The 10216-nt window shown below is 48.7% G+C and overlaps 1 pseudogene; it reads left to right on the top strand.

The window, feature by feature from the left end:
* The first annotated feature begins 280 nt into the window (after nucleotides 1-280).
* On the top strand, nucleotides 281-4822 carry LOC114497101 (annotated as a pseudogene).
* The last annotated feature ends 5394 nt before the right edge of the window (nucleotides 4823-10216 follow it).

Genomic DNA, 10216 nt, shown 5'->3' with positions numbered 1-10216 from the left:
GAGTTAAAGATTTTAGCTTTAGTCATAGTTGATAGGCTTAGGTGATTAATGCATGTGGAAAACTGTTGTTCCAGGAACTGGAATACAGGACCTCCTGACTCTAAGACATTCACAAGTAATTCAGCCTTTGTGCCCCCAGGAGTCTGAAAGCAGTGGGAATGGTTTCTGAGCCATTGTGTTCCAGGGAGGGAAGTGACTCAGACAAAGAGTTGATCAGCAGATAAAGAAATACTAGGAAAATTGTCACAGGACTGCAAATCTTATCTGATTAACCTTTTTCCAAACCCCTTTCCTACCCTTTTCTTCTCCTTATAAAAAAGATTGGCTTGAGATGTTAAGATGGTTTTTGAGGTCACAGAACTCGCCATCTTCTCAGACGGCTGGCATCTGAGAAGACGCCGATGAAGATTCAATTCTTGGCTCTACTTATTGGTTCTTGTAGTGACAGACAGCACAAACGCTGACTTTTCTAGTTTCAATTTGAGGAAAACAGGTCTGTGCTTACTTACCTGGTGAGACTTTTTGGAGAATTTAGTGAGATGATATATATACCCTACTGCCTTGCATAAGTGCTAAATAACTGTTAACTTCCCTTTGTGTTACTTATCTAGTCTTGATTCCTAAAGGGCAAGGACCACTTTTTTCCTTCTCTTACTCACCTCCTTATTCTAAATAGGACTTAAGACAAATTTCAGCAGGTTGATGATAAAAATAGAGAAAAAGTGAAGATATCAACATAAAATGGAGCCAGTGAAGAAACTAATACAGAAATAGACATCCTCATTGTGGAGGGTCACAGAATTAACTCTGAGCTTTCTAGCAACCGATGAGAAAAGGGAAACTGGATTTAGTTACACAATTCAATAGTATTTCCATGAAATAAAACAAGCTAGTGACTCAGGAAAACACACCCTGGGCAGGACTTTTTCCTTCTCAATATGCTTTCTTCTTGACTTTGTGATTCATTTTGTGGAAAAGAAGCCCATTTATGAAAAAGTTTTTCTGAAAGTGACAGAGGCCCTAACCCTGAGTAGAGGCTCATCCTCATTGTCTCCAGCTGATCTAATAACAAAGATCTAGTTCCTGGACCAGAAAACTCATCTCGCAATAGGCCTCTGTGCCTGAAACCAAAAGCGTCACTGCAGATAACAAACAAGATATGTGCACACTGTGGTTAGGCTGTTTTGTTGAAACTCTTGTTTCCTCTCTTGCAGCTTCAGGTTTAATGGGACTTGACCTAAGCCAAGTCATGCAGGTCTCAGACTGACACAATTTAGATTAGGCCCTAAGTTAATTTGAATTTCCACTTCCTCCCTTTGGAAGGCTTATCAAATCCAGCAACCAGTAAAGCTTTATCAAGCACTTCTTTTGGCAAAGCCCCTGCACTGGGCCCTGCCCAAGAACCCAGGCTTCCAGTCAGCTCCCAGTAAAGAGGTCAGGGAGGAAGTGCTGGTAACTAAGGCTTTGGGAACTCAGAAGAAGGAGCCTGCAAATTTGGGGGCCTGGAGAGACCTGGAAATTTCCTGGAGAAGGTAGAACTTGAAGGATGAGAATGAGTGGGGAGGACAAGAAGGCACGTGTGGTGATGAGGACTCAGGCTAGCGTGGTTCAGTGGTGTTCAGGCACCAGCAGGAGCCTGGCCTACATGGGTGGAGGTCTGAGACAGGCCAGCAGAAGACAGTATAGATGTCAGATGTTCCGGGAAGCCAAGGCTGCTAGAGCTGCTCCAGCCCTCTCAGAGGATCTTGGAGAGTAATTCAATAAGGGACTTTCTGAAACCATTTCTTACTTGGGAGTTTATGGACTTTAAAAAAATACGTCATCACTAAATGAGTCAACACTAACATTTCTGTTGAAGGAAATTGCAGGATTCCAGCCACTGACTTTGTGGGAAATCTGTAGTGTTGCTTTGGGTCATGTCAAGACTCTGAAATTGGTTTCAGGAATCTTTTTTCCATCCTTTGGGAGATAGCTATGGTTATCTTTATGTTGGCATCTTGGGAGAAACTAAAGGAAGTGTCTTCACCCTAAATATGCCAGGGTCTGAAACATCTGGTTTTTCTTCAAGCCACTAGACCACATTCTTGAAAGAAACTTCCCAGTTACATGGGGGAGGATGGGGAGTCAGTTGGTGGTTGGGGAGGGGAAGGCAAGGGCAAGGACCAGGAGGTTGGAATCTGCAAGGAATGAAAGCAGGGCTCTTAACAGCTGTGGGTGATTTAATCTCATGTTATCTCCATCCTGCAGGTAAGGAAATGGAGACTCAGATAGGTTAAAACAAAAATTGCCCAAAGTCTCAGAGCTAGAAAGTGACAAGAAGCCAGCTTCGAAATTCAGGTGACTGCAAAGCCCAGCTCTCACTCTGCCATGCCACTTCCTTAGGGCAAAGAAACACATCCAAAGGCAAATGCAAACAGAACCACCTCTCAGCAGAGGATTCCTGGGCTCTTTTCCCAGAGATTCAGGTGTATGGGTCTGACCCCCCAACTCCCCACTTCCTAAGGTGATTCTGATGACCAGCCAGATTTGGGGACTCCCATTATAAAGAAGCCTTCTGTGTAGGTCCACCCTGAGTGGGAGGGCGGGGTGAAGCATTTCTATTGGGAGCCTCTCTCTGAGTGGCAGGGGGGTGACTCGTAGATGCTAGGCTCTCGATGAGGAGGATGGGACAAGAGCAAAAAAGAAAAAAAAAGAGGAAATGTTCTTTCTGTGGAAACTCGTATGAGATAAAAGATAAGTGCAGAAGAATGTGTCACATTTGTAGGTGCACAAAGCTGTGGAAACTGCTGCTTGCAGACTTTGGTTCCCCCCCACTTCACCCTCTCCACTGCTGATATCACAACAAGAATCTCAGCTGCCCTCAAGGGCTGGGGACACTAGCAGTGGGGGTGGGTGGGGTACTAACAGAGCCTCGAACCATGGCTTTCAGTCCAAACTGTATCACAAAGCAATATGGTCCTTGGAATAAGGCACCCGCTTCTCTGTCCACAGATTCCTGGACTGTACAAGGAAGGAGCCAGGCTTCGACTTCAGCCTATAAGTCTGTAATCACTGTAGGGGTTCTTGACCTTTTGGAAGAGCCTGGACTACGTTGAAATCCAGTAGAACTAGTAACCCTCTCCTGAGGGAAAAGTACATGGACTCGAATGTTAGCCCATAGTGTCAGGGAAATTAAGGGACTTTCCAAAGCTCATTGACAAAGCCCTGGAAGTCTATGGGCCTATGTTAAGCACAGCTAGTGTGTCTGGAAGCTTCTACAACTGCATTGTCTAGTGCAGAGTCCTCCAGCCACATGGGGCCACAGAGCACTTGGAACGTGGCTGGTCTGAATTGGGATGTGCTGTGCTCATCTGGATTTTGAAGACTTGGTATGAAAGAAGAATAAAACTACCTCAATAGTTTTTATGATGATTATAATATATGAAAAGGTAATTTGGCTATTTGGGGTTAAATAAAATATTAAAATTAATTTTACCTATTTCTTTTGCTTTTTGAAAATATAATGAGGACATTTGCAATGACATATGTGACTGGTGCTATGTCTGCATCAGTCAGTGCCACTCTGTGATGACATCCTGTGACCTGGGATGTGAGGCCTTTTCCACTGAGTCAGCATGTGCCTTCACAATGTCAGCTTGCTTCACTGCAGGTCCATCACTTCCTCTTTCTGGAAGATGCTGTTTCGAGAATGGGCAGGGAAATCTTGGCAAGCTGTAAACAAGCTGTAAATCACGTGTTCCCCACTAGCTCCTTGAGGGCAGGGACCTATCTACTGCGGCTGGGCCCTCCACTGATGGGCACCCAGCCAATGGAATGGTCCATCTTTGGCCAATTACGGGACTGGAGTTCCAGATAACACTGGTGCATTAGTTCCTAGGGCTGCCTCAATAAAGCTCTGCAAACTGGCTGGCTTAAGACAGAAATTTTTTTTATGGTTCTGGAGACTAGAAGTCAGAAATTAGGTGTCGGTAGTGCCCTACTCCCTTTGAAGACTGTAGGAAAAGATCCTTTCCCTTTTCCTAGCTTCTGGCAGGGGTCTGCCATCCTTGGCTTGTAGATGTACCCCTCCAGTCACTGCCACATGGTCACATGGCCTTCTCCTTCTGTCTCACGTCTTCTTCCCTCTGTGTCCAAATATTCTCTTCTTACAAAGGCAATTGGAGCTCTTTTCCAGTTTTTGTGCCCCGAGGAATCACGAACAGCAAAGTCTCCCTCCACCCCTCCACCCTCTATGAGGTGGAGCAGGAAGTCCTATCCGGGAACCAGTGCAAGCTGGGTGGAGCTGCAGACCAGCTTGAAGAACTATGACCCATAGAGAAGGGCAAATGCTTCTCAGGCACCACCAGGCTTAAGTCCACTCCCCACGCCAAGTTCTCTGTGTGTGTTCTGGAGGACCAGCAGTGCTGTGATGAGGCCAAGGCCATGGACATCCCCCACGTGGACATCGAGGCACTGAAGAAAGTCAACAAGAAAGAGACACTGGTCACTCACCTGGCCAAGAAGTATGACGCTTTTTTGGCTTCAGAGTCTCTGATCAAGATCCCACAAATCCTGGGCCCAGGCCTTAATAATTCTGCCAAGTTCCCTTCCTTGTTGACCACAATGAGAACGTGGTGGCCAAAGTCAGTGAAGTAAAATCCACAATTAAGTCCCAGACGAAGAAGGTACTGTGTCTGGCAGTGGTTGGTGGCCATGTGAAGATGACAGATGCTGAACTTGTGTTCAACACCCATGTTGCTGTCAAGTTCCCAGTGTCACTGCTCAGAACATCTGGGCTTTGCATATCAGGAGCACTGCGGGCGAGCCCCAGGACCTGCAGTAAGGCCCAGCTTCATAAACCATGCTGCCACCATCAAAACAAAACAAGACAAGACAAAACAAAAGACAATTGGGCTAGGGCCATAAGACGTCCAATCCATAAAGAATTTTTATGAGTTTATGTGAGTCAAACTGATGACAATTGCTCTGAAGCAAAACTTCAACAGATCGAGGAAATGCTCTGGAAATGGGCAGTTTGGCATCTTATTTCATACATTACAATCAAAAGAGGTGGCATGGGGGGTTACACAAAATCCATTGGTGGTGGATTAAGGAGGCGGGAGAAAGCAGAGCGGGAGGGGGGAACTCTGGGACTGGATAACATTGTAAAATGATAGACATATACCTCTTTCACACAGGTGGGTACAGGATGGTTAACAGTCAACAATTAACACGATACCGATAACAATGAGGAGGCTTGTGGTCTCCCCTCTGGTGCCCTGATTGTGCTTTGAGGGGTCTGAAAAAAGGAAATTATCTTGTCATTCCAAAAGTGTGTTATCATAGATGCAAAAAGACCATAGAAAGGCTCAGTCAAGGTAAAGTTGGACTTTTGTTAGGGAACATTCTAGCCTAGGACATGACATGACCTGCTTTTAGTTCGAAAGTTTTAACTGCAGACCATCCTATGTGGTTACTTTAAGTCTGAGTTTGGAAGGCTGCCATGCAGACCTCCGCTGAGCCGATCAGGTTTAATATGTAGCTCCTTTTTGTCCACACAGTAATGAAGAAGAGTCTTGGCCCCATGGAGCTCACTTTCTATTGCCCTAAGACACAGCCAGTGCATTGATACATAACATGATATTAGTTTGTGGAAATCAGGGTAGGGGATGGAGAGGAACAGGGTTAGCGTGATGGTGAGCTATTTTTAAAGTACAAGATGTGCAAGGAAGACCACTGAGGCAAAACCTGAGAACAGGACTGAGGTCACAGTGAATGTCAGAGATCTCTACCCTAGATCTCTGCCCCTAGAGACAAGAGACAAATGCAAGGCCCCTGAAATGGTACTGTGCTTGATGAGTTCAAGGAACACAGGGAGAGGGCAGGTGATGGGGTGGCCCACCAAAGGTGCCAGGGCCAGAATGGAGCCGGGGGAAGGCCTGGGCTGGGGCCTGGGCATCCGGCCCTCTGTTCAGAGCTGCTGTGCTTGGGTGGGGAGGGCCTTCTAAGGCTTCTGGTTCATGAGTTTCACTTCCTCCAGCCCCACTTCCCCATTGTTTGGCCGGGTGGAGGCTGGTTATCCCTTGCTCTCAGTCCAATGCCATTCTCATGTTGTCTTTGCCAGACAATAAAAGCAGAATTATTTTGCTACTTGGTATTGAAGTTCAAGTTCATTAAAACCCTTTCTTCCATTTTTTCCTTGTTCCCCCCCAGGGATAGGCCTGAGGCTTTTTACTGTGTCCCTCCATGGTTCGAGGCTGGCCTCTGTTTTCTTCTGGGAGGAGGCAAGTGGCCTCCAGGCCCCTGCATGGGTGAGCTCTCCATCTGGCTCACTTCTTCACCTCCTCCAAGACCTTACTCAGATGTCTCCTTCTCAGATGAGCACCCCTGGTCACATTATTTAAAAAGAGTGCCTCTCACTTCGACCACCTGACCTCTCTCCTGCATTCATCCCCCTTCCACACCGTAGAGCCTCCTCAGACATGGTGTGCTGGTGTCTCTCCCACGCCCCGCCCGCATCCTGCTAACCTGTGAACTTCATGAGGGCAGAGATTCATACCTTTTCTAAACAGACATAGCTCAAGTCCCTAGAACAGTGCCTAGCAGATAGTAGGTACTCAGATATTTGTGGATTGAAATGAATAAACAAGTGAATGGGTTGTGAAGAATGGAAGAGTCCAGAATGATTACTCCCCCACACCTTCCTTTGCAAGGGAGCTGAGATGTAGAGAACAGACAGGAATCGTTTAGAATGCTTACAGACTGTGCCAGAGTCAGTGCTAGAAGCAGAGAGACAGCGGGGAGTAGGACTGGACTCAGAGCTGCCCTTGAGGATTTGCATTCTACTCGGGATTGTCAGTTCCCTCTTTGCACAACTCCAGGGGGCACCATTTTCATAGAACCCAATGTAAGTGGTGTCCCTGGAGTTCTTCAAGGCAGTTGCCTGTTGGTGAGGCAGGGTGGGAGAGGCTGTGGATGGACCATGGTGTGGAGCTCAGAAAAGAGAGTAGGTACAATTGTGTGGGGTGTGATAGCTTGGAGGGAGGGCTCTACCCAAGAAAGATCATCACCAGCCCAAGGCCAGAAGGGGCGTGGGTTGAAGCAGCCTCCCTCTGTGGTGTTCTCTGTGTCCAGCACTAGGCCCAACCTGGGATCAGCTGCCCACAGGTGAAGGCTGGGTGGGTGGGCAGTGATGCCCAGGCTCCAGTCTTGAGAGGAGAGTTCAGGTTTGCTCTTGTACCCGGCCCTCTAACACAGTGAGGCTCACTTTCCTTGGTTCTGTCCCTCTAGCTGGTGGCTCTTCACTCTGGCTGCAGAGTAGAATCTAAAATCCCCTAGGGAGTTAACAACAACAACAACAACAACAACAAAACCCTGGATGCCAGGGCGCCATCCTCAGGGATTCCACTTAGGTGGGGCCAGTGTCTCCTCACCAGGTTCTCGTGTATGGCCAGTGAGAACCGCCACCCTAGAAGTCCTGCTATTGTCTCACAGCTGTGGAAGGGTCTGGGTGATGGATTCTTAATCCTGCAGCTCCACAAAGAGGATTTAAAGGAGTCTGTGAACTTGAGTGGGAATAAATTACATCTTAATTTTCAGTAACCTCCAACTGAAATTGAGCGTTTTCTTGCACTGTGAATGTGGGTGTCAAACCACAGTAGTGCCTGTGACTGTCACCCATAGAAATCACAGATATCTTCATATCATTTCATGATTGCTGTGGAGCACCCTGAAAGGTATTTCAGTCCATCCCTTCTTCAAAGTCAAGGTAAGTAAAGGTTTGCTCCCAGGTTTCGTTATTTGATGCATTCATAAAGTTGCATGTATATCACTATATTATACTTCTAAAAATATTTTGATTGCTAGTATTAAATATGATTGTTTTCATTGAAATTCTATGTGCCTTGGGTGTATTTTAAAACAGCATTCTGAGAGGGGCTCTGTAGGCTTCCCCAGATGGCCAAAGGGGCTCCTGACCCAGGTGAAGATGCATCTTTAGAGGAGGCTTGCTCTCTTGTCCTGTGTGGCCTTCGGGCAAAGGTTACATCACTCACGGTTAGAGCTACCTGACCTTCCCCCTGGGATGAGTGTCCCGGCTCACTCACCCCATTTCCCGTCTTTTGGCAACAGTGCCCCTTCATCCTCCCGCCTGTTGGTGACCAGCTGGGGCTTTCTTTCTATTACGTCAGCCCCCTGGGGTGGGGGCCACCCAGGGAATGGAAACCAGAACCTGCATGCAGGAGGGTGACAGTCCCCTGAGCCTCTCTGGAGCCCCGGCTCCTGGCTGCCTTCTCACCTTCCCTCCCGTCCCTGTGATTGGTGTGTCAGCCAGAGGAAGGAGAGGGGTGTCCCATGGATTTCTGTGGGTGCTGCTTTAGAGCCCCCCCTTCAGTGTAGCGTATGCGGGGGCATTGGGCCTGGCCCAGACGCAGTCCCCGCCCTCAGGGAACTCCCAGGGTGGTGAGGGTGTCGGAGCTAAGAACTCAGGGAGAGATCACAACTGTAGAAAGGCTTGGCGCTGAGGGCGGGTATAGGTGTGGAGAGCAAATCAGAAACTAACAGGTAAATGAGAAATGATGCTTCCACACTCTCACACCCATTCCCGGGCGGTTTTTGGGTGCTCAGTGGGCCCACAGCTGTTCGGTAGAACAACCGAGAAGCAGAGGCACAGAGAGGAGCTGGAGGAGCTTGGGCCCACTTCCTGGGCTGCTGAGTTCATGCGGAAAAGGCGTCATTTCCAGGCAGCCTGGATGCAAAAGCCTTTGGCCTACTTTCCTTCCAGATTCAGTGAGGGCGGACACTCTGGGTCACCAGGTCACCATGGTTTGGTTCTTGTTAAGGTCCTGCACAATTCCTCTGCTTGAGGGGGAAGGTCTTGGATAGAGAAGAGGCTGGAGTGTCAACCGCACAGTTCACAAGTGTCCTTGGGGTCCATTCTCCCCCTGCTCCTGGGAAGATGCACCCTGCGAAAGGCAAGCACACTGGTGACCAGTTGGAGAGAGGTGGCAGTGTCACCACGGGGAACTTGATCTCTTATTCTACGGACCAAACAAGACTTTGTTCGACAAAAACAATCACGGTTGCGGGCAGCAGGGGTCCCGGAAGGGGTCAGAGAGCCCTGGTGATGTCTGAGCTGCGAGTGGACGGTCGCTGTGGTGAGAGCCTGCATAAAACCCCACCAAATGGCAAACCCAGGGGATGGCCACCATGCCACCCAGTGTCGGAGCACAGGGCCCTCAGTCGTGACCTTTTATCCACGTGAGGTCGGGACACTCTTTCAGCCCGTGGCAAAAGGCACAGGCACTTCTTCCCAGAAGAATGTCCGTGTATCATTTGAATACTGCACCCCGTTCCAGAAGTTATCACCCGAAGTGTGGAAACCCCATGTTTGGAGGAGAAAGAAATAAAGCTAGAGACATGGAATGAATTCCCTGTGGCCCACTGCACAGCTGGAGGCAGGGCCAGGCCCCCAGGTCCCCTCTGGCTTAGTTCGTTGCCCTTTCCCCTCCCCGTCAGCATCTCCCCTGGAAAGGAGGAAGTGGGTTGGAGGGGAGGCCGCACATCTGGTTCCACACCATACTGGGGAGCCTGACTGGTAGAAATAAGCACAGGATACCACATGTACCAAAGGTGGTGGAGGTATCTAGTTCTCCCCGGTTCTCACCCTCCCTCCGAATTCTTGATTCTACTGCAGAAGACCACAAGGTTTGCTCCCTGAGGTATGACCTGGGGAAGTTACAAAGAGTCTTCTAACTTCTTCTGTATCCAAGACTCTCTCCTCAAGCAGAGAAGGGTTTGAGGGTTTTAACAAGAACAAACCATGGCAACCACACAGTGTCCACTGTGCTGAAATGTGAAAGAGAGGCCTTTGTGCCTGGGGTGCCTGAACATGGCGCCCTCTCAGCATGAGCTGGGCAGCCCAGGCAGACTCCTCTCCCCAGACACCCCTCGGCAGTGGTAAAGGGGCTGCTAGCGACACAAGGAACATGCTGGAAATAAGCAGAGGATCACCCACACTCTCCCAACTGCCTCCACCTGAAAACAAGGAGCAAAGGGTGGAGAGTGTGCTTCTAGTGCTCTGGATGCCTCCCAAGGGTAATTCGGGCTGCGGGTGTCTGAGGTCGGGTTTCAGGAGAGCTGGATCTTCCGAGTCAGTGTTCATTTCAGATGTGCTATATCCTTCAGCCGCGTGTCCTGGTTATGGATCCAGAAACCGTCATTACGAAGGGTCTGGAGC

Source organism: Phyllostomus discolor, chromosome 5 (assembly GCF_004126475.2).
Source record: "Phyllostomus discolor isolate MPI-MPIP mPhyDis1 chromosome 5, mPhyDis1.pri.v3, whole genome shotgun sequence".
Taxonomy (NCBI): Eukaryota; Metazoa; Chordata; class Mammalia; order Chiroptera; family Phyllostomidae; genus Phyllostomus; species Phyllostomus discolor.
This window is presented reverse-complemented; position numbering and strand designations above follow the sequence as displayed.